General features: G+C 38.2%; 1 long non-coding RNA gene across 1 annotated transcript; it reads left to right on the forward strand.

Annotated features, from left to right (window-relative positions):
* Positions 1-2,456: 2,456 nt before the first annotated feature.
* LOC116454632 lies at positions 2,457-18,171 on the forward strand. Its single transcript, XR_004244153.1, has 3 exons — positions 2,457-13,943; positions 14,042-14,205; positions 14,739-18,171. It is a non-coding gene; the product is annotated as an uncharacterized LOC116454632 (long non-coding RNA).
* The last annotated feature ends 6,654 nt before the right edge of the window (positions 18,172-24,825 follow it).

Below are 24,825 nucleotides of genomic sequence, written 5' to 3' on the forward strand. Positions count from 1 at the left end.
TTGATTTGTCGAGGTCTCTCTGCAGGGCCTCCCTGCCTTTGAGGGAATCAACAGCTCCTCCCAGTGTTGTATCATCTGCAAACTTGCTCAGTATCCCTTCCAGTTCTTCCTCCAAGTCATTTATGAAGATGTTGAGGAGAACTGGGCTGAGGATGGAGCCCTGCAGAACCCCACTAGTGACAGGTTGCCAGTCTGGTGTCACCCCATTCACTGCAACCCTTTGTGCCCAATCCGTGAGCCAGTTTCTCACCCATCACACAATATGTTTATCCAGCTGTGTGCTGAACATTTTTTTCCAGAAGGATCTTATGAGAGACAGTACTGAAATCCAAAAAGATTACATCAACTCTCTTCCCTTGATCAATAAGTGGTGACCTTGTCATAAAAGGAAATCAGGTTTTATAAGCAGGACTTTCCTCTCATGAAGCTGTGCTGGTTGTGACCAATGACTGCATCATCTTTCAGGTGTCTTTCAATACCTCCTCCATAACTTTACCAGGCACTGAAGTGAGACTAACAGGCCTGTATTTTCTGGGGTCCTCCTTCTCGCTCTTCTTTAAAATCAGGAGATCATTCACCACCCTTCAGTCAGTTGGGAACAAGAATAGAGAAGATACCAACCCCTTGAGTGGAGCATTTATCTAATTTAATGAAAGGAACAGTGGCCATAGCTGGCAGGTGGAGTAAGAAATGTTTAATCCCAAACTTGAAGCTGATGTGCAAACTGCTCTGGGCTGATGGAGAACTCAGATCATAGAACTGTAGAATCACAGAATGGTTTGAGTTGACATAGCTGAAGATCGAATATTTTTTGTTCTTCTAATTCATTTTGAAATGATTTCAAAATTACATTACATTTCACTACACTGACAATTTGCACATTATTCATATGAGTTGCAGACTTTTTCACTGCACTTTTTCTAACTCTCCTTCACGGTTGAGCCTTTTTTCACATTTTGGGCTTTGTGGGTATGTTTCTGACAGATGAGTAACATCTCTTTTCTTTCAGAAATTGCTTGAATCTACAGGAGAACGGGGTAGACCCAGATTAAGGAGAACATAATTTCATTCTGCTTTAAGTTTAGAGCTCAGTGTCTGTGCTATGTCGGTAGACTTGACTGTAAAGCTTTACAATGTGGTGCATTTTGTCTAGGTTTCCCTACTTATTTATGATCTTAATTTTTACTTATCTCCATTTCTGGCTGCACCTTGTTTGGCAAAAGGCAATTCTAGGTTAATTAATATCTTTGATAATCATAAGGAAATGTTAGAAATCATTCTTAATTACATGGACTACATAAGGACTGCAAAAAAATGGAAAGTGTTTTGAAGGTGCGGTCCTCATGGGCACTCTAGAAGGTTTGATTCCTGAAAACTCAGATGAAATGGTAATTTCTGTTTAGAAATTGTATTTGGGTGCTTTTCATTTTTTTCCCCATGACAAGAAAGCGAAGGATAATTTGAGGAGCTCCTAATAATTTGAGTGCTGCTCCTTGCTAAAAAATAACAAAAAAAGTGTGAGAGCTGCATAAGGAAACAGTTTAGAACACAAAGTGATGGTCTTTCAAGAGGGACACCATTTAGGATATGTAGGTTATTAAAAGTAAAAAAAAATAAAAATAGTAACAGGGCAAGTCCTGGCTTGCCAATAGACTTTTCTGGGATTGCCAGAAGGCTGAAATTGGCCAAGTTTCTCTGGCCTGTTTGGAAAATGGCAGCTGTGGGAGCTTCTGGAAAAGGAAACTTATGTTTCTTAGGGCTTGAGGCCATGGGGATTGTTTACATAGATTGGTAAATTTATTTTGAAGGGAGGACACACTAAAAACAGGATTTGAAAATAAATTCTTCCTTTCTTCTTTCTTTAAATACACATGAGAAGAAAGTGAAGAGCTTTGAAGCTAGGATTTGGTGCCCACACCTATCTGACTTCCCTGAGTGCATTTGTCCTCAGGGGATAGGCCTTGTGCCTTTGCCTTCCATGCCACAAGCCCATGGTTCTCTACCTTTATGCGAAGGTGAGGGCTATGATATTTTTGTGTTTGAACTCTGTTCATCCAGAAGGTCAACCAGATTACTCTTGCTAATGTTTTTTCTGTAGGAGCATATATTGGTTTAGGGGAATGAGGAGTCATTTTAAAGAAAGTGCATTTACTCATACCACAACGTATAATGACAAAGTTGGTTTTATTTTTAAAATCTAGAATTATAAATGAGTACATGAATGCCTACCTGACTGGAGCTTTTCCCTTCTCTGGGCTGGATGCCAGTTAATTACACAGTTGCTTCTGAAGCTTACTCTGCATTTTTATAGCTAAAAGAAGACTTTTATTTCCAGGTCTTAGCTGAGACATATGAACTAGTTTAATAAAACTCAGAAAACAAATGTTTCTACCAAAGTAGCAACACTAAATGCATTACTTTGATGTTTTTTCTAAAAACCTGCTATCTGGTTTTATCTTATCCTCCATTCCTGCTTGCATTTCCCCCCAGTCCTTCTACTGAATTAATGTAGACTGTACCTATAGTGAACTGCCTAACAGACAGTTCACAGCACACTGATGTATTGCTCTGGGGAAGCTGAAATCTGTCACAGGGGGAGGTGAACTGGAACTGATTTAAATTCCCATTCAGTTTCTCAAGAATGCAAGAAAAAGAAAAACAAGGGGAGGTAGGGTAGTAAAGGGACTAAGATTTAAATAGTATTCTTGACATTTTGAAATAATGATCATTGGCACTAATGCCTAAAAGCTTATAAGCCACTGCCTTGTGTGGATTAAAGAAGTAGAAAGGCCAGCTCCCTCTTAGGCAGAGTACTTTGTAGTGCTATCTTGGTTTTGTGGATTAAGATGGATTTCAATAGGCTTACATTTCCTAACAAGTCTATGACCACCAGTGCCCCTCATGGCCCTCCCAGTGTACACTCTGACCACCTGTGAGGGAGAGGAAACACATCTTTCTACTTGTAAGGTGGAGCCAGCACTTGCAACTACTAATATCACTTTTATTGGGCTCTTACCTACTCATATCAATTACCATAATGTGGATTAGAAACAGGGAGTAGTGGCAATACGAAGCAAGGTTAGTCCGGAGTTCTTGGCAACGCAGAGGAACAGATTTGCTTCCTTCAGCACTCTCTCCTCCTTTGCTCTGGCTTTTAAGACACACTTTTCTATGCTGTGAGATGCATCTGCCTTTTGTGAATTTTGAAAAAGCTTTCAATACCTTTGGAATACTACCATTAAGGAAGAATGACATCTTTTCTTCAGATGAAACTACTCTGCCAATCAGGGTGTACTTCCAGTGCCAGCCAGGCTGTCTTCCCTTCTAGCAGGCTGCTGTGCAAACACTGGCAGGAACACAGTCACCCCCCAGCTTAGCAAGGACAGAAAGCTCCATTCACAACATGAAATTTCTCACCATGTGTAGGAGAGCTGTATAGACATGGGAACTGATCTGACAGGGGAGAGACAGACATTTTTAAAGTGAGAAAATAGCTAATCTGTGACAGAAGGTGATAAGTCTGTAAGAAATTATTAACTGTTTTGGGGATTGGGTCATGAATTGTCAAAGTTAGTCTCTGAAGAGCCTGTGGAGATGTTTGGCAGGTGACTGCCCTGTCTGGGAAAGTGGCCTGCCAGCTCCTCAAAAGGAAGGCAGCGGGCACTCAGTGGGCAGCAGGCTGATGGGGCTGCGCTCCCAAGGGGAGGATGCAAACAGCTTTCATTGTGCTGAGGTTTGTATGATCATGTGTTGTGAGCCCAGGTACCGAGCCCAGTGTTGCTCCTGAATATCTGATACTGGAGTTGGTAAACCAATGTGGGAATCACTGAAAAGAATGAGGTTCCATAGTAGCCATGGCAGAGACTCTGGTTTAGGAAACCCTTTCCTCCAGCCTCCTTGTTCCCACCCTCAGTCACAACTCCCATTTCATGCCCCAGTTCCCTCTCTCTTCATTTGTGCTGCTAAAATTGCTGTTGAACAAGATGTAAATCTGACCTCTGTACCAGGATGTCTCATTTTTTAAGTTCTCTGGTCAGCTTTTTAACTTGCCAAATGCACTTACAGCCTGTTTGCACAAGCTAACTGAAAAAAAATTATCTGATCTATATAATTTTCATCCTCTCTTCACTCCTAGCTGTTAGTTCTGTACCTGCCTGAAATTCCTGCTCCTTAATTTATGCCTGCTATAAAAACCAATTCATTATCAATCTGGATCATAAAATGGTCAAACAAATCTTATATCCTGTTGGCATCATAGGAGTGGAATAGCAGGAATGACCATTAAGGAAAGTCTGGAGACTGGAATGATTAAATCTGTACCCAACACAACAGCTTGTGTGACTGCAGTCTGAGAAATAGTATAATCACACCTGAAATGCAAAATTTTTTTTGTAAGAGTGTGTAACAGAAGGTGATGCAAGAAATTAGCTGGTCTAGCAGAGACAGACCTTCACACTGTGAGCAGAAGGAACCCGCAAAAGGGGAGTAACAGGATTTGTTTTTCTAAGCTGTAACAAAAAAACAGATTGGTTTTCCTCAGTTCTACTTCAAATTTGTGACAAAGGTTTTGCTGTGAGGTTTGTAAAAGAATTCCATAAGCCTTAATGAGTGAGACTGTCAGGAACATCTTCCAGACATGGATGAAATTCTTGTGACCCAGAGCTGAAAAAGAAGAAATTACCAGAAATGAGTAGATTTCCCTCTCAAGTATAAGATAAAGAGTCTGTCATTCACTTATCAGTGAAATATGAAATATTGAATTTTCTGATTAGAAATCCATCGTGGATGCAGACTGTGTGTGCAATGCATGTTTATAGTTCCAGTTATGCTGTGGTTTAAGGTTGTTGTGTCCATATTGGGAAAGACTCAGTCAATTTGTATGGAAGTTATTCACCAGCTTTGATGTGTAAGGAATCATTCTCCTAGAATTTACTGCGTTTTTAATATAATACTTTAGAACAGGAAAGTTTTTGGTCACTCTGATGTTTAAAAATCAGTAGTTAGGGTGTGAAAATCATATTTCTGCAATTATAGGTTTTTTGGTGGGTAAAAAGGAGATGGGACTTCCTTTCATTTACCTGCAGAGCCTTTGATTTATGAAGTATGAAATACTTCAATAAATATGAAATATTACTTCATATTTCATGAGGGACCTTTGACAATTCTTTTCATTGTATTAACATGTGACTTTAAAAGGACCACTTGCCTTTAAACAACTTGTCAAGTTAAAAATAAATTTATCTGGAAAAGCTGGGGGAATTTGGAAAATCAGGAGTCTGTTGCTTAAAGGTCAGCAAGAACAAACTTACTTAGTTCTGCTTTCTAAAAGGACTTTCTTAAAGACATAGTTATAGGAGGCCTAAAATAATATTCTCAAATAAAGAAGATGTTCCTTCTCTTCTTTCACTCGGCTTTGGTCAATAACAATGTAGAGAAGAGTTTCAACCTTCTGATGTTTGGAAAAGTTGCTCAGTGGCCATGGTCATTATGATGTTTTGATTTTACATATAACTTTTGGTAAACTTCATATTGATAAGCTCTTTTGTGCCACTGATCAACGAAAATAATTAGAGTTTGGTTTGATTTTTTTTCTGCAGGTTCAAAAGTTTTTATGGGTTTTTTTTGATCCATAGTATATCTTTACATTGCAGACTGATAGACCATGGTTGGATGAATGAGGGAAAGAAATCCTCTGTCAGCATCTTCTTGTATTGAGTTTTGTCTCCCTTATGCTGGTAATGGCACATCTGAATCCGTAGCATTAGAAGAAACTGGATACTCCATATCCTGTCTGAGAAAGCGCACCCTGATCCTGCTACCCAGGAGGAATCCCATAATATTTAAGTGAAAGTAACCATGTTTCTATATATTCAGTGATCATGTCTCAGAACTTAGATGTGAAACCATAAATAAATTGTTTTGATACTCTGAGCATCACTGGAAGTCTCAGCAAGCACCAGCACAACAAAACCCCAAGTCTCTTGACCCAAAAGAGCAGTTAGACTTGCTCATCTTTTGTTCCTGGTGGCTACTGCTTGTGACTTGGAATTGGGCTGGATACCCTGTGGTGCAGCTTTCACAAGGGAGAGGGCACTGTCTATTTTCTCTTGACATTGGGTTAGTGGATGAGTTCAGCTGAGGAGGTTGGGCAATCACCCAAATCGGAGCAGAGATATAAATATTAGCAAAGCATTCTCCTGGGACATCCATAGAATTTAAAATTGGCTTCCCTGATTGGTCTCAGAGCCTGACAGACCTTGGCAGACCTATCTATTTTCTCAGGCATTAAATGAGCATGGCTTGGATTATCTCCTTAAATATCCTTCTTTTTGGTGAAGTATAGAAATTGGGGAATGACTTAAAAAAAAGAAAAGAAAAGAAAATGGAAAGTTTGCATCCCGAATCCATATTTATCATAGAAGAAAGGGATAGGAAAGATCTCAGAAGGTCACCTACACCATTTTCCTATCCCCAGGCAGGATTAATGATACATGGAGTTCCCACGCTGTGGTGCACTGCTGATACATGAATCCTTTAAAAGTGAATGCAGTAGGGCTGCATAGAGTTACAACATTCTGGGGCAAATCTTCAGCACGCAGGAAATACTATTTTCAGGAGATCATTTGGAATAGGCTTGCTGAGCCTCCAGCCAAGGGAGGGAGGCCTGACTGAGGCTGTTCAGCCTCAAAGGATAGCGAGAGCAGCTTAGTGCTGGATGCAGCAGGATGAATGCCTGTCTCCTGTTGTTCAGCTGGGCTTTCTGCCTGCGACAGCTTTCCTGGCTTGTCTCTCTTAGCTAGAGCTGCAGCTATGGTCCATGGGTTTCTCATCCACTCTGGCTAAAATGGTCCATGTCCATTCTCTGGCACTGAATCCTGGAGTGGATTAGCCCTCACTCTCATTATTGTACTCTGCCACCCCTCACATTTAAGAGGTCATTTGCAGGACAGCTGCCTGTTGACAGCAACAGTGGCTCATTCAGGCTCCAAAAGCATGCACAGGAGAGAGAAAAGCAGATTGTTTGGGAAGCCGAAACATGTTCAGAGGCTATTTTAATAACTTAATAGAAAAGGTAACTGAGTCCCCGGGCCTGGGTACATTCCCTGTTGCAACTCAGTTTAATCCAATAGATTTAGTCCTCAATCTATAGATGCAGTCCCTCCCTGTGCCTCCTTGAAGACTTCCTTCATGAGTGATCTCTCTGCACGCCAGTCATCTTTTTATCCTGGCAAAGCAACAGCTGTCCCTGCTTGTGGCTTTTTACTTGTGGAGTAGAAATTTCTCCAGGAGTTTGACACAATCTGGTCTATGCCTTTTTGTCCAATTTGCCTTAAGGCTCAGAAGACCTGTGCTACAAAGAGATTTGTGCAAACAGTTTTTGCAGATGGTGTAATTGAGTGCTGGTCACTTGAATGCTGATAACTTCCTGCTGTGATCTTTAGTCTGTTCATAGCACCCAGGAACACCCCTAGTCCTATAATCTGCTTTTCTCTCAAGGTTTCTAGGGTAAGGACAACATAGGTGAAGTAAAAAAGCATGTTTTTTGGGGCATGGGTTGCCTTTGTTAGTCAAGGGAAGAGGACAGAGGAGCAATTGAGAAAGACAGATTTTGAGGGATGGGGTGTGGAATGAGGTCTCCATCGTATGAAAGGATGTAGGAGGTGATAGGGTAATAGCAAGAGAAGTGGCTAGACAGCAATTCATGGCACTCATTCAGAAAGATGGCCAGGAAAGCTGTCTGTACAGTACTGGAGATAACACAGAGCTGCTACACCATCAGAGTGCTGATGGCCAGTTGATGCAATAGTGAAACCTTAGCTTTTGTGTAAAGAAGTAGGCTGTGTTATCAGACTGCACAGGATGGCATTATGACAGATCCCTTACTAAAATAAAGTAAAGGCCTTTTGAAAAGTAGGTGTGCTGTGCCTGAAAACCTTACCTCTTCTCAGGAAAATAAGGTATCTTATGGACATTCAAGACCTTTTGTACCTGCTGAAAGAGTCTAATGAGGGACAAGAGACATTTCTAAGACCTTGCCTCGGCCTGACAGAGGCAAATATTTCCCTTGGAAAAAAACCTGAAAGCTGGTGTCTTTCATCCCTGTGAAGAGATTATCCTCAGGGAATCAATTTATAAAGGCATACTGTACCATGCTGATACCTTAGTGTGATTTTAAGATTGAAGATGTAAACCTTAGCTTTTGATAGGGACAATCTTAGTGAGCATTTTGTGAAGAAATACAAGGTAGCTGTGCCCATGACTACTGTCACTGTCATGTCTTTTCTTCCATAGTGCAGCGCTGGGTTTCCCTATCTGTTGCAGGAGAAGGAAGAGATGCCAAGAGATGTTACTCGATGGCCTGTTAGATACTTTTCCTGTGAGACACAAAACTAACAGAAGCAGAGTTGACTTTGACTAGCTCTTGACTGACCCTACGCTGGTGTCCTTCTGTCTTACAAGGACTTTTTTCACTGGCCCTTTCCATAGCTGCATATCGTGATTTGCTAGAGCATTTTGGCAACCTGCTCTCCCCTTTAGTTTAACATGGTGGTGTTCAGAGGACAAGTTATCTTCCAAGAACTGCAGTGTGTCTGCTACTAGAAAACACTGTAATTAATGGATGCTGAAATGTTAACATTGAAATGGAATATATAATAATTCCCCATTCTGAACTTCTGAACCACGGCGGATTGCTTCATGTTTTATGATGTCCTCAAGGTAGTAAAGTATTTGTGGGCATATAAAGAGAAGTTCTTTCCTAAATCTCACATCAGCAGATTTAGGAAGAAATCTACATTTAAAATATTATAATTTTTGGCTGTGAAGGTAGAACATCTGAGCTTGTGCATGGTCCTTCTGACAATTCAGCTGCTCAGAAATGGCATCGCAATTCTCATATTGGCCCAATTCCTGCTTTGCTTCTCTTACATCACTATACGACCTGCAGAGAGCTGTCACTTTCTAGATTCTCAGGAAAATAAATAATGAATATGGCTTCATTTAACAATTGGGACTTTGCATCTGCAAGTTAGCTGTTTTTCAGTACCTTCAGAAGAATCGTGTGCTGACTGAAAACCTTGAGAGGGAGAAATAGCTGTATTATATACACGTCTGGAATGTGAGCATGTGGTACAGATAAATATTTTTAACATAGAAAGTGCTGTTATATTAAAATCTGACCCAGACTTTAATGATGGTATTGTAATCTGTCTATCTCAGGTTTCTGTTAGGGAAGAATGCATTTAAATGCATGGATAAAATTTCATTACTAAAACAACTTTCTGAAGTTTGGCCTGGGACTGTGCAATGTATTTTTGGAATAACCAAGAATATCACCAACACACCACTGAACCTACCTTTTGCTCTAGACACAAGAAAAATATTTTTAATGTTTTTGTCTTTCACATAGATTGGTTGTGTTTCAACAAGAAATGTTAGGAAAGCAAATTGAAAATTGGTTATTCCAGAAAGGAAAGTGAATAATTACAAGAAGAAAGTTAATAAACAACTAAATTATGGCTGTAAACCTCTATGATGAGCTTCATATCAAATAACACTACCACGTTGTGTTTTTAAAAACATGTTCTGCAGTGTTTCAGGGAAAATTGCAAAATACCTTAATACCACCTTAACCCCATTGATTAGAGTCTTTAACTACCAACCAAAAATTAATTTGTATTTTTTTTCCAGGTCTAGGATAGACTCAAATGGGAATACCATGTTATTTGTGCTTCAAAAGCTCTCTATTGCAGAAGTCTGAACAGACTATAAGAGTCTACAAAGGGCTTCTCCTCAGTGCTTCCTCTCCCTTTCTCCACTAGTTATCCCTTTGGTCACTCTTCATCAGAGTTCAGTCATTGCAGAGATAGGAAAAAGGAAGATGATATTGGCATTAGTCAGTGATTTAAAGAAATACAGTCACAGGAAGTAGATGCCTGTATTCCACAAAGAGCTGCCCACATCCTTAATTCTTCAGCCTCACATGGGAAACTGTTTCACCTGTGTGGAGCCGCTTGAACACATTGGCACATGTGAAGAAAAAGAAATCAATGGTCTGGAAAACATTTTCTCTGCTGGAAAATGTATAATAAGATGCTGCCAATGGCTCAGCTGCGTAAGCACTGGGAGCACAGTCATGAACGTCTGCTGAAAGCACACAAACCTTTTTTGTGCTCGTTGCTTGGCACCCGTGCAGCTGAGCTGCTGCAGAAATCTGGGTATGAGATGTCAGAGGAGAGAACAGAACTGATCTACTTGGTGCTATGAATGCAACCTTTGCCTCCTGATTATAAGTCTTTGGGTTACTATTAGGTTTGGATTCCTTCTGTCCACTAAAAACCCAACAAACTAGGATTTTAGTGAAAATTTCATTATGAGGGAAATTTCACCTCTATAAACATGGTCTTGTGTGTTTAGTGTAAACCAGAGCTGAACAGGCAAACCCTGAGCCACAGATCAAAAATATGATTTTTGTGGATGTTTCTTCATTTACTCCTGTTTTTTTGGGACTGAGGCTCATTATATGCTTAACTACTAGGAAGGTATAGCTGAGAATCTTGAATTAAGAAATTGCTTTGTCCCCTATCCCAACTGAGGGAACTCTGAACAGTGGTGACTGAAGTGAAATGTGACCAGACAGTTTGGGAATTGGAGAATATGTAAACTAAACCCGTCATAATGACATCTGGACATTCCTTCCAGCAAAGTTATGCTACAGATGAGCCCAGCTATACTGGTAGATAGGTGATTCCTGCCACTGAGGATATACGGAAGCCACAGGATTTTTCCAGGTGGAAATCCTCCAAGCTCATCCATAACTCTCTCACAAAATATTTTTATACAAACATTGAGTATGATATACTGTATACATTTAAATATGTATCTTCTTATAGGCTAATTGGGCCTGATCTATTTCTCAACATCCCTGGGTTCACTAGGAAATGTTTTCCTGCATTTCCTTGAAGACTTGATTGTTGTTGCCTTAATGACATCGTCATAGACTGAGAAGAAACACGTTCATTTTACATGTAGGAAATTGAATTTTCAGCTAGATTTATCCATATTCATTTCATGTTGGGTAGACCTCCCATTTTTCTCACAAGTTTGATCTTTGGAAGCTAGTAAAAAGGAAAAAATTGTAAAAAACTTACCTATTGGTTACCTCACAGCTATGATATCGCGTAGTGTATAACATTAATTGCTTTGGAGGCAAGAGTATTTAATTTTCTTTTTTTTTTTTCTGTTTGCCAGAATCTTCAGATGTAAGAGTTATAGCGTAACATCACATTGTTTAGTGCTCTGAGATCAAATTGCTTTCCTGCTATTGTGATGGCAATAAGCAGTTTCTTGTAATTGCATATATGTCATGTGGAATCACGAGTTTTTCTTTTTGGAGTGAGAATATAACTTTTCAGGATTGACTAATTAAAAGGAAAAAGTAAGATAACCTAGGTGGGACTGAGATGTCCTCGACTTGCCTGGAAAGGCTTTTGTGTTAAGTTTCTGTGTCAGGAATCAGCCTGTAGATGTCCCCCAAAACACATTGTGCTACATCCAGTGTTTCTGTTGAAAGCAGCTATCACATTTATAAATTACGAACAACCCAAGTTAAAGAGAGACAGAGAGATGAAAAGCTGCTCAGGAATGACTATTCTGTGGGAGGACAGCTAAGTTAATGACAGACTTTAGAACATCTCAGACCAATGGAAATAAGAGCTAAACAAGAGCTGATAAAAAGAAATAGAAATGAGTCTTATAGAAGACTGAAGATGTCAGAAAAATGGAGCCAAAAACGACACACTTCACTGTGACTCTAGATATGGAAATGATAAATTTTCCTCTGGCTTAATGAGCCAGAGCTGACCTTAGCACTGTAAATACATGATGAAATGAATCCATAAAGTGACAGGTTTGTCTTTGACAAAACCAGCGGGATAGGGAGAGAAAATACAGCTCAGTCCACAATCATGTTGATGAAATGATAAATTTTGTTGGCCTTTACCTATGTTTAGCTGATGTAATTAACTGCTGAATAGTGCCTGCATCAGTAGTGGACCTGGGCCTGCCTCCATAACCTAGAGTGGAGCTGGATGAATCCTGCATATGGTTTGTAACAATGGGTGGAATCCTCAGGAGTTGTTTGTTTCACCAATTTGCAGCCTGTTGTCTTCAATAAACCATTGATTTCTTCTCACAGAAGATTTTGATAAATGGTTTCTACTTGTATCAATACCCATCTTCACATGCAGCCAAACACATTTATCAAAGAATATCCATTTCTCACGATTTATTATTTCCTTTGCTGTCATTTTGGTCATTAATCTTCCATTTTCAAAACTATCCAGGGAGGACCTGAAAGAATACAGAGTAATTTTCCCTCAGCACAAGTAATGAAGAGTCAAAGCAAACACTGAGGGACTTTTAGCTGGGAAATTTCACAGCATTTAGATTCTACCCTCCTGCTGTTCTGACATAGATCACAGCACAGTGGGTAATGGAAAGTCAGTAGCATCCAGCTTGCAGATTTCAGGTCTACCTGTGTCCCCAAGGACAGCTCTATATCCAGGCCTTAAAGTCTCCAGCAGTGGACTCTCCCAAGCCTCCCTCCAGGCAAGTTATTCTGGTATTTGATTATTTCATTTTTTGAGTAACTTCCTTCATCTTCTTTCCTTCATCTTCTTTTTCTTTTTTTTTTTGTGGGCATAGCTAATAGCAACATCTACAATGAAATAATTATTTCTCTTGTGTCAAGGATCTGCATACTGGAAGACTACTGTGTTCCACTCTTTCTCTTCCATCCTCCTCTTCCTTAAGCTTCACAACCTTATTTCTTTCATCCCTTCCTCAGAGAAGACTTTCAAGACGTTGCCACTTCCTTCCAGAGTCTCTCCAGGTGTTAAACATTTTTCAGGAAGGAACAGTGTGGTATTGTCGTGTGATGTTTATCTTGCTGTTCACCAAAACACACACAATTGCTTTGGTAGAACTGTTGTTAGATAAAATTTTGGTCTGTTTTCCCCATTATTTCTGCCTAAATTGAAATGTGATGACAAATCACAATTACCTATATGCTAAATACAATTTTCAATATTTTCAATTTTCAATACAAAGTGATATATATACAATTTTCAATATAAAGTACACCTTTAAGTACTTTGTTCCTACACAAACTCTGAGATTGTTGAATCAATGTCATTTTTCTGCGCAATGGTGGAAAAAAATCCTTAGAGATAAAGAAAATAAGTAAACGCGAGTATAAAGGTTTGACTCGATGATGGTCTTCTTCAACCTTAATGTTTCTATGATTCTTTATTTCAGTAGGATTTTGAACACTGTAAGGGAGGAATCTTAGCTGACTGTTACTCATCTGCTACTAATCAGAATGACTTTCCCAAAGTCACACAGCAAGCATTTTGATGTAACTAATGCGGTACAGAAATGGAGATTTCATTCTGACCAACAGGGAAGAAAAACGAAGTCTTGGAATAACTAAAATACTCGCCCAAGAAATATTTAAAATGTGATACAGTAAAGTACTTCTAAAAATCAATTTTTCATGGACAAACTATGGTAAGTTTTCTTCTTCTATACTACTTTATGTATAAAAGACGTATTTTACAAATTCATTTTTAGTAGTTTTTAAAGGAACTTACAAAAAGAAAAAGTTGACTGAAAGAAGTGCGTATCAGACCATATATCTGTAACACAGTTCTACAGTAAGCAGTTTTTCATTCCATGGATGATCTATGGTGAATAAATTTCTGCAACTATATTGCTTCTGGCCAGTAAGAGGAGGTGTAATTGAGCTCTTCCACTTGTAGAGTGAGCCCCAGTCTAAAGGAATGTAAAAAATTGCATCTGAGCTTTCAAGAAACAAGTTGCACACAGGGGACTTGCTATGAAGGAGCTGTTGAAATGTAAGGTGCTAAGACTTCTATAACAAGGTAACCACATACATTGAGCCTTTAGTATGATTGATTGTGCTTTTGGTTTTTTGGGTTTTTTTGGTGGTTTTACTTTTCTCTTTTTTTCCCCTTTGCAGTGGTGATGTATTTTGCTTTGTTTTCTGACACAAACCTGCAGACAAATTGTAGGGGGCAGGAAAGAGACAACTTGAACTGCTAACTGCTTCAGTGAGACAGATCGTACGAGGAGCATCTCATATTTCATCAAACCTCCAGCGGTCAAATAGAGAGACTGAGTAAAGTAAGCAAGTAGGAGTCAGGTCTGGGTAAGCAGTACCATTAGTCAGTGAAAATTATGGGTCAAGTGCTAAGCAGTACTTTTTCTGTAGAGCTACCCTATCAAATAATTTTCTCAAAGCCAGAGCAGGTGTATGAGAGTTGTGTTTGGTTAAGATTGGTTGTACATATGTTAATCAAGGACACAGAAAAGCTTCACATCAGATTGATGTACCCTAGCAAGCCAGCTTAAGCGAAGTTAAAAAGCTGTGATAATTCCCTGAATTTCATGTTTTCACTGCATCTTTTGTGTTTTCCTGGTGCTCTTTTGCCATACACCCATAGAAAAGTTATTCCCAGTGCCATAGACAAAGATACATTAATAAATTAAATGAATCCACTTCTTTTGTTGACACTCTAGAGTTTACATTTCTCTTTCTCCTAAGATGGTGGAGAAAAATAATTAAATTTATCCTTTTTTAAATTTTAAACTACTTGTATATTTCTCACCATATCTGTCAGTTATTCCTTGCTTCCACTTATTTGTGTCTTTTGCAGGGTGAGGAGAAGTTGACCTCCGTACTGGAAATTTTCTTTCCACAGTTGTGTCAGGACATGAAGAAGCTAATTTCTTTCTCTGACCCCAGCCATACACAGAAATAACAGATGTCTCAATATGCTGAGATCAGACATCAAGGGGCATCGGGGAGGACAGATGTTGCATCAACAGAGCTTTCCTTCTTCTGAATTAATCTGAAGTAAAGGGTTTTTTTCTGACCTTTTTCTTCCTAATTTAATCAAATTATATTGTACTAGTTCTCCTGATATCAAGTCTAATTATTTGCATTTATTTAGGGACTAATCCAGAAAAAAACAGATTTAGCTTTAAATGTAGACATATTTTTCCATAGGAAATTTCTCTGAGGAAACATCATGTAATTTAATCAGAAAATGAGCCTCTCTCTGTAGAATAAAGTGGGGCCAAATAAACTCCTTTAGATAGATGCACTTAAATGACATATTTAAAAACATGTAGAATTAATATGGAATCAAAATATGGTATTAATTTTGATAGAGTAAATGGACCCAAGGATCACTAAGGTGTTAACCTGATCAAGTCATTGTAAAGCAGTCACAAGTAGCTCAAATATTTGAGTACAGAGACCCTGGATCACCATAGCTAATTTCCATAACTAATACACACACACACACACAGAGTTTAGATTAGGAGGTAAAAACACAACCAACCAAAACCAAACATGCGGGGTTTTGAAGCTGAAAGGTTAGGAAACAGTCTGATTGTGCAAAGTTCATCTATTTGGGACTTTCCTGAGTCTTTTTTCATGAGAGATACTGGTCAGGGCCTCTTAATCTGGATTAATCTTGATTATTAGTAGAGAAGAGTAAACTGTTTCTGCTGAAATTTTAGTCTTTTGCTCTCTTTGATAAAAAGTACAGAGAAGAGGAGGGAGGAGAGGTTTGGTAGTAGGAGGTGAGGTAGTTGGAGTTTACTCCCAGTCCTGGGATTCAAAGCAGCTGTTTATTTGTCGTGGATGGTCAGAGCCACTGGGACAACCTCAGCTGTTAGATTGGCACATCTGTCTCAGTCCCACAGCTGAGGCTGCAACCTGTCATGTCCAGCTGGGGTCCCACTGCCTCTCATGGAATGAGCTTCTGGGGCTGCTCTATAGAGCGAGTGCAGAGTCATGGAAGCAAAATAAAAATGAGGGAGAGAAAAAGGCGGGGATGGGAGGGGTGGTAGTATGTGGTATAGTTTGTTGTAAAGAGGATTGGAAGGAAGATAGTGCCAATGCAGTGGCATGTTGTTGGAGAGGAGACTGGAGCACAATCCCCAGTCTCTCTTGAGGTGGGTGTTTCTGAGGTGCTGTGGTCCCACACATGGTTGTGTGTTGATCAAGAATATTGCTGTCTGCCATTTCTGGGGACAGACTAGCTGTGCACACTCTCTGCATGACTTAGATAGGACACTAACATTCAGAGTGTAGTATGAAACATTTTGATCAACTGGTAAATTCAGAAGCAGGACCAAGGGCTTTTTTCAGAAAAATATAGTTCTCTTACCTTGAGTGGGTTTTGCCCTTAAAATCTGCCTCAAGGTATGAGTTGAATAAATACTTTTCAAAATCATAGTTGAGAATAGTATTAATTAATTGAGAAGTAGTAATTAATGTTGGAAAGTCTGTTACCTGCATGTTCTACTGCTCTATGAAGATTCAGATGCATAAAAGCTCAATTACACCCAAAGAACGTGTTGAGTCCTTGCTGAGCAGGAGGATGTAGTTCACATTTCACATCCCAGATCTGATTGTTTTGTTACCAGGTTTGGCTTTGTTCTCACTCAGCTCCAGGATGAGATCTGTGTGCTTGTTGTCTTCCTATGTACATAGGTTTCCTTTCAAAAACAGCCTGGGGTTGTGGACAGGGAGGAATCTGTGGTATGCTCTGATATCTTCCCAGACAGAGCGTTCCAAGGACCAGGGGTGTGGGTGCACCCATCCTGCATCCTCGCCATAGCCAGAGTCTCTGCATGGAGAGCAGCACCGATATCACTATGAAGAGAAGATCTTGGCAGCATCTCCAGAGATGTCAAAAGTGGGGTTTCTATAGTGCTATAGGAAGTATCCATAAAAAAGAGACAAGAACTCAACAACCTGTGATTGTACAAGACCCCCTTTATCTCCATTTTTCCCAATGGTGATCTAAGAAAACATTATAATAATTAATTTAAATGGCATTATTCATTATAATAAAATTATACAACTTTGCTGTCTGCTTTCTATAAACATTACTCTAGAGATTCTGAGGGGAAGTTGAAATGTAAACAGTACTTTTTTACATAAACATTCACTAAGAGTCTTGTTCTTTCTTCCTAGAGACTCCACACCAGCACTTGATTGCAAACTTAAATTAAATTGTTTGAAGACTGGGTTTAACATTTTTCAGTACATAAACAATATATTTCAAAGTAAACACTGTTATATGACATGTGCAACCTTAGAAATGTACCATTTTAATTATTACTGATGACATTGCTTGTTTATCCTTGGTATAACATCATTAATTGAAGTGAAATTACCTTTGATTTTACAGATGTAAATGGGCAAATTTAAATTCTTACTTTCTAATATGTAAACAACTAAATTTCATGTGTCTCTTATGAACACAGGAGGTGTTATTGAACAAACTGAAAACTTTGCTTATGTGCAAAGTGAGAAGGTAGTTTGGGTCGGTCTCTCTCTGAAATAATTCATTCTCTCACACAAGAAATCTCTCTCAGTTTAGTTGTTGCCTTAATCTGAGCTACGGTTCTTCTGACCAAGAAGATACTTGTGTAGTCTTCACATCCTGGAGTGTGCAGCACTCTAATGATGTAAATTACTCTCACTGCTATGTCTGGAAGAAATGGTATCAACCACATACCATGTCTCGGGCCTCTCTCCTCCTGCTCCTCTCTCCTAAAGTGGTTTTTCATGACAAGTGTTGCAAAACAGAAGCCAGTGGGAAACGTGCTGCTGAGCAAAGTAACTCTGTGAAGCAGAAAGTTAGAACCAGAGAACAAAAGGTTAGTTTTCTTGTAGAAAAGATAACAGCTTGAAAGTGTCTCCCTCTTCTCTCCCCACGTTAGAAAAGGGTGCACTAGTGAGGTTAGGTCAGCACACACATGTTTTAAATTAGTGGTTTATAAACAAGGAAGTGACAATTATTCGTTATGATTGTTTGTCAAATAATCACATCTGTACCTAATTACCATGTATGTGACAGTGTTTGCATTTCTCAGTAAGCTGAATTCAGTGAGAATAGCTTAGATGTTAAATTGTGAGCCCACATTTAATGGATACAAATATTTTAACACAGTATACATTGTGTTAAAAGTTATAAATAAAAGTGCCATATAGCTCTAATCAGTTTCACTCCTTATCTTTCACTTGCAAAGTTTACGAAACACAGCAATAAACCTTAACGTACTCTCTGTGATGTGGGTTTCTCTCATTCCTAAAGACTTCTTATCAGACAAATTTTAGTCTTATTGTTTTATTACCTAATAGCGTTCTCTCTTTGTTAATACAGACATAGCCTCATTACACTCTGGCCAGGTTAACATTTTCAATATTCATCTTATTTATTTATATTTCTTTTTGCTATCTTTGCATGTAGTTCATTTCTTTAGAAACACAGGCTTTCACCAATGGTTTCATTTCCAAGGTCAGCTAATTTTAAATGTCATAAACTCAGCTTTGAAATACCAAACAAAGAAACCTTTCAATGCCCATTTGAATAAAGACAGAGACTTCTCTTTTACATTCTCCTCCCTCAGAAATTCTTATCTCAGATTCCATCCAAAAGTGTATTTGGGGAGAGGGAAATTGTAAGTAAGTCTTTACATGAGTGTTTGTTTGCCCCAGAGGTGTTTGTGCTGCCATCTCTTAAAGTCCTTGAGTTTAGGAGTCACTCAGGGTCCAGGAAAACATAACACATGCTTGAATTATTCCAAGGCTTTGGACTGGATTCTTGGAGCATGTGTGATGTTGTCTTGCCTGCTCTGAAAGAATGCTTTCCCAGCTGTTTCAGGGGTTTTAACACCCCGTTATGTCATTCTTCTATGTCTTACAGGGAGCAGGGTAAGATGTGTATCACCATCCTGTTTGTGGTCAAAGAGCATGTCTGTGACAAATATAGACAGATAGGGAGATGGGGTGGGAATCCCTGGCTGGAGGAATGCCTCCGTGGTTTACGCTTGTCTTACAGTGCTGTGTTTCTGTGTGTGGTCGTGCTATGGCAGAGTCACACTGCCTTACATGGTGGGAAGTTTGGGGTGCTCTTTTTCAGCCCATCCACATACCTGTGCCTGCTTCTAGGATCTTGAAATGAACTCATTCAAGGGACAACAGTTTGGCCTCTTTTTCTTAGACCCCACCATCTAAACTCTCTCTAGCCCAGGGCTGTGAGCTGTGGCCAAGTGGGCAGCAGTACATCACAGCAGCTGTGCCCCCCAGCAGGCCCCTGTGCACAGGGCTTCTGCACAATTTCTCTTTGGGATAAGCCATGAGACAGAGGCCTCAAAATAAAACATTGGATAATGGAGCAGTGGGAATAGCTACAGGAGGGGAAAAAAGGTTTAGCACAATTCATTGTGTATTTGTAGAATTAGCAACCAACCACAGAGAGGTGTGATGTTACACAACTGTAACAGCATTACTTGCATCATGAATTTCCCTGATCCTTTTTAGGTAAGCTGAGGCACCAAGGCCGATCCCACTTACTCCAGTGTTCAAGGGAACAAAATTAGCATTTATTCTTGATCAACACAGGGTCAAGTTCTAGTTTAATTCTTTCTTTGGCTTCTCAGTTGCCACATTTCTGGTGGTACTACGGCAGCCTCAAAATTAAAATTGGAAAATCCTAACCTGGCAGTTGTCACCTAGCTGCTCAGCAAAGTAAATTCAAACTGCCTAAGGCTGAAATGGCCTAAACCACTATTTTCCAGTTTCCTGAGGATGTGCTTTCATGAGTAGGTCATTGCTTTTAGGCTGTCATTTCTCTTTGTGTTTCTTTGTGCACACGTTGCAATGAAAGAGGGTGAGCTTTGCATTACACTCAGTGCTGTCCAAGGGAGCTGGGATCTTAGGCATACCTGTTGGACTCTTTCCCTGGGGCAACTTAGATTTAAACTAAGTATCTTTCACCAGGACTTAGACATGGTTCCCAGTGCAAAGCACTTCATGGTCTGGTTTAACGAACTCCATGTTATGGTTCCAAAAGGCGTTATTGAATAATTTAGGTATATGAGACCAGGTGATAAGAATCCTGAGACTTGTATGCATGAATTCACTCCTGGCTTGAGATTAGATGGAAATTATGTGATCTGAATACATTCACAGCTCAGCAGAAACAGAACTTCTTTTTTCAGAGAGAACAAACTGATATAACTTTATAAAGTAGAAAAGTTTCACACTAAGAGCTATGGGGAAGGGTGAAATTAGTATTGTAGTGTTAATCAGATCTCTTCACAAGATTTTCATGACTCTAATATTTAAAATTAAGACGTCTAATCAGTTAGGGAGAAGGAAAAACACATTGCCTACTCTTGTTTCTTTGAATACATACACAGAATATAGTCACTTAGGTGGCAACTAGTGTTAGTCAGTCAGCCAACACCTGACTGACACCTGAATACAGAACTACAGAGGGAAGGTAAAACAACATTATGATGGTGGAATTCAATCTGAGCAACTGCTTGTACTGTCTTATTGACTACATTTAAATGTCACATTTTTTGAAAATGGTAGATGAATTTTATTCAATAAATGAATTACAGCAAATATGTGAAATTCTACTACTTCCCATCTTGTCACATATGAAAGAATTAATCACAAAGTCAAAATTTGTTAGATACATAGACTTAAAATATTGTGAATGAATTAAAACAAATTGCTTCATGTAAGTAAATATATAGTGTCATAAGAGACTAATTTGTCAAAGGTGAAATTAATGTGAGTCAAATAATCCAAAAGAAAATTTAAACAGAAAATTATGATTCATATCTGAAAATGTTGAAGGAAACTTTACTGAATTCCTCAGAAACCAAAGTCTGGAAAAAAATTCCATGCTGATCAAAAAAACCAAATCATAAGCATAGCAACCTGGTCTAGAGAAGAAATGGAATAATCTAAATTTAATTTTATAGCAGTTGCTATAAATGACGAGATAGGAATTGGAGACAATTATTCTTAGTGAAATCTGAATATCTTTGTGACACCTGAATTGAAAAATAAAGCATAGTTTTGAAATGAAATGAAAAAAATTAAAGGAAAATTATTAGCCTAACAAAGTAAAGTAGAACTCTAAAGAATTTTCATTCAGTGTTAGAAACAAGGAAAATTACAATACTAATATTGGATTGAATAATAATGCAGAAAATTTGAAAGTGTTATTTCAATTATTATTTATCTTTAGGATAAAAAAATAGGATTTCATTAAATAATGTTGCACATGTGCTTTCTACTGCAATCTTAGCCACATGTCATAAGGTAATTACTAAATTTTAGATATTTTTAAATTACTGACCCCGATAAACTGTGTCCAAGAGATTTAAAACTGTGTCTTGGGAGCTGTCTCATTTATTTTTAGTAAACCAGGGAACACTGAAGAAAATCCAAACTAAGCTAATGTCAAGCCAAAATTGAGATCTGAAAAAATCTGAATAATTCATAGGCCTGTCATCATAACTTTGATAAATGATAGTATGGTAATCAATTAGTAAAGAATTAAGGGGGAGTCAGTAAAATTAACAATAGCATGGGCTTGTAGCACTAGTCATACTAACATTGCATAATCCCTTTGGTCCATAGACAGAATATTAATGACATAGTATATTGAATGTGCTATTAAATACTTGAATTATTATACTGTTGTGGTTTCCTTTAGGAAATCAGAGCGTTACAAATTACACATTCTAAATGGATTAAACCCTGAGTGTATGTGAATGTAAATTGGGGTTTATTACTGGCATAGAAGAGGAACTTGTGTTAAAATGCATTTTTTTGAAGTTTTTGTGGTCCCGGGTTTAAAAAAATTATCATAAATGAAGAAACATAAGGTCACCATTGATTTTAGTTACATGTAATTCCATGTTTAGGTGAGCAATAAAGCAGCTGACTCATCACCCTACAGATGAGAGACAATCCATGGGATGCAAATCAATTCATGGCAAAATGAGAAATTTGTATTCACTGGAACTAAAAAAGTAGGTCATAGTTACAATAATATTGGTGACTTTTTGGACTAGCAAAGACTAAAATGTCTTAATCATAATGGATAAGCACAGTCAGTTCACTGTAAATTTTTGAAGATTTTCCTTGAGTGAAGATGTTAATACAATCTTTATCTTTTATATAAAGTTAAATATTAAGAAAGAGTAGGTACATGATGTGCAATTTAGTATTTCGTGCCTCTGCAGTTCTCAAAGATATCAAGATTTAGTATATGCAATTTATGTAATATAAGAAAAAATACTGAAATATTACATGAGGTCCCCAAAAAAATTCAGAGTAACTAATTGTTTGAAAATTATACTTTATAACTAAGGATTGATAAATAGCCTGTTTATCAAGGAGAAGATTACAGGCTGATTGAGCACTGTTTCTATGTATTCTATAAGAAGAGCTGTATTTCACAGGTGGATAGCTGTAGTGTAACAGAAAAATATAAAATCAAAAGGATGGAAGTCATTAGTAGAAAAATTCTCTTTAAAATGAAATGTCAATACTTACTAATGAGTAATATGAAAAACTGAGTATTTGTAAGTATGTATAAGAACAATATGCTAATGTAATGTGATGTACGGAAGTAATACAGCAGTGATATGCAATTAATGTGATAAAAGAAAAGTTGAAGAATAATGGGAAATTCTCAACGTTTGTAAAAAACCCTCTATCTCTGGAAATTTTAAAATCATACTCTTTCACCAGCAAGTTTCCGTTACAAAACATCTTCATGAAGACACCCGGCTGTGGCCCATTCTTCACAGGCATGGTAGCTTATGTTTGTGTCTCTGACCTGGTGAAGGCAAGGCCTTGCTCAAGCTAACCAAATCAGAAAAGCAGTTGTCTCCTCTCCTCTCATGGCAGAACTAGACTTTCTGGCTGAATGTTGCTGATGCTCATTAACAAAGCTATGAGGCTCTTCAGTGGTAACACACAACTCTAAAATGCCTGCTAGGGTTCTTGTTTAAATGCATTCTTACTTCTCTAAGGTGAAAAATTTCCAATTTTTAACTGTGTTATAATTTTAAGTACAAACTCTCCATAAGTATAAGGCCTTAAAACTGAAATAGTCTATTATGCAACCTTGTTTTCTTTATGTTTATGCAACCTTGCCCTGTGACTCTGGTCTGAGCGTATTTGCTCTACACACAGTTTCTGATGTGTCCTAGTTTTTCCTCTGTGTGCCGTATATTTGGTCTGATGACACAAAGGGTGTAAGATATAGTTTCTGAAAGACCTTTTGAGTGTTTTAAAACTTTCACTTTGGTACGGTGGTTGTCATTACAAATTGGTACTTAATATATCACTCACTCCTTATTTTTCCAACAGAAAATATCTATGTATTTATTGGCAGATGGCAAATTGTTAATTGCTCCCAATAGCACTTACTCCATGTAATGCAATGTTAGGGCCAAAATTTGCCCTTAGATCAACTTGTCTTCAGTGGTTTGGAGCCTGTAGTTGGCTTCTAACACCAACAGACTCTTTCAAAGTTAAATTCCATGCCTGCCTTTGGAGCTCTCTTTTAATCTTGGCAAATAAAAAGTTATGCTCTGTCTTGGTACATATGTGCACCAGTCATTTCAGGAGCCATAAGTAAACAAGATCCCAACTTCAACAATTCAGTTCTGAAAGGTAAGTGGGATTAAGACATTTTCAAGAGACAGAGACCCAGAATGACCTTTTCCAAAGGAGAGTTCAGTTAAAACCTCAAAAACTCAGCAAAAAAAAGACAACTGAGAAGATTTATTGCTAGAGATAAAGTAAAAGCAAGAAGTAATGAGAAGGTGGTGGGTACTTACTAGGCCTCATATTAGAATAATAAAGAAATGTAATCAAGAATCAAGTTTAAGAACAAACTGAAGACACAGCTGTTCACAGCTTCCTACTTAATCTGTGGAGCTCATTGCCATGAGATGTGCAGGATGCTGGAAGCATAAATGGTTCAAAAAGCTATTAGGTACAATCATGAGTAAGTTCATGAAGTGTTATGAAATGTGAATGAAAGGTTGCAACCTCTGGTTCACGGTTTCCCTAAATCACAGATTGTCAGCATCTGGAAGGATTTGCCATGGGGACTATCATGTTATGCTCATTCAATTTTTATTCCTTTTCTCTGAAGCAACTGCTACTGGCAGTGTCAGAGACAGGATCTTGGACTAGAAGAGTCTTTAGTCCAACCCACCACAGCCATGCTTACAGGAGCTCAAGTGGGGCTTTTATTCTAAGAAACAGAGCTTTTTCTAAAAAAAAGTTCCAAGACTGTACTTTATTGCACCTTAGACATCCCATGCTAAACAGTAAAAGATCATTTACTCTTTCAAGACACCTAAAAAAAGGTCAAGAGTAGTTCAAAGTAAGACCCTTATCTCAGACTTATTTTCCTTCTATCAATTCTGATTAAATCATTAATGGTTCTTCTAAAGTAAAAGCTTTTGTAATATTATATCACATACAGTCTGTCTTCATGTCGGATTTGTGTTGTCACTATTGATTTATGTCCTTTTAATATATTAGTTTTAAATTTTCTGGAATGTTGATCAAGTCTTTAATGTAGCTTGAAATGTGTTCTTGCAATGTTTCTCAATCAAATTTAAATCATTTAATGATTTAATCATTTTATCCATCATGAAATCATAACATTTATCTTAGGAGTTGTCTTGACTGGGTATACTTCTGTATTTTAGGTGGGAAAAGTACAACTCAATACTTTAGACATTTAAAGGTCATTTTTTTCTAAGTCACAAGTTCCAAAATTAATTACTTAGTCTCAACATAAAACTAAGTGTCCTGTAAAGGCAGTTGCTTTCATTTCTGTAGGTACAGGTTTGCAGTATATTCCTATTCATGAAAATGAAACA

Source organism: Corvus moneduloides, chromosome 1 (assembly GCF_009650955.1).
Source record: "Corvus moneduloides isolate bCorMon1 chromosome 1, bCorMon1.pri, whole genome shotgun sequence".
Taxonomy (NCBI): Eukaryota; Metazoa; Chordata; class Aves; order Passeriformes; family Corvidae; genus Corvus; species Corvus moneduloides.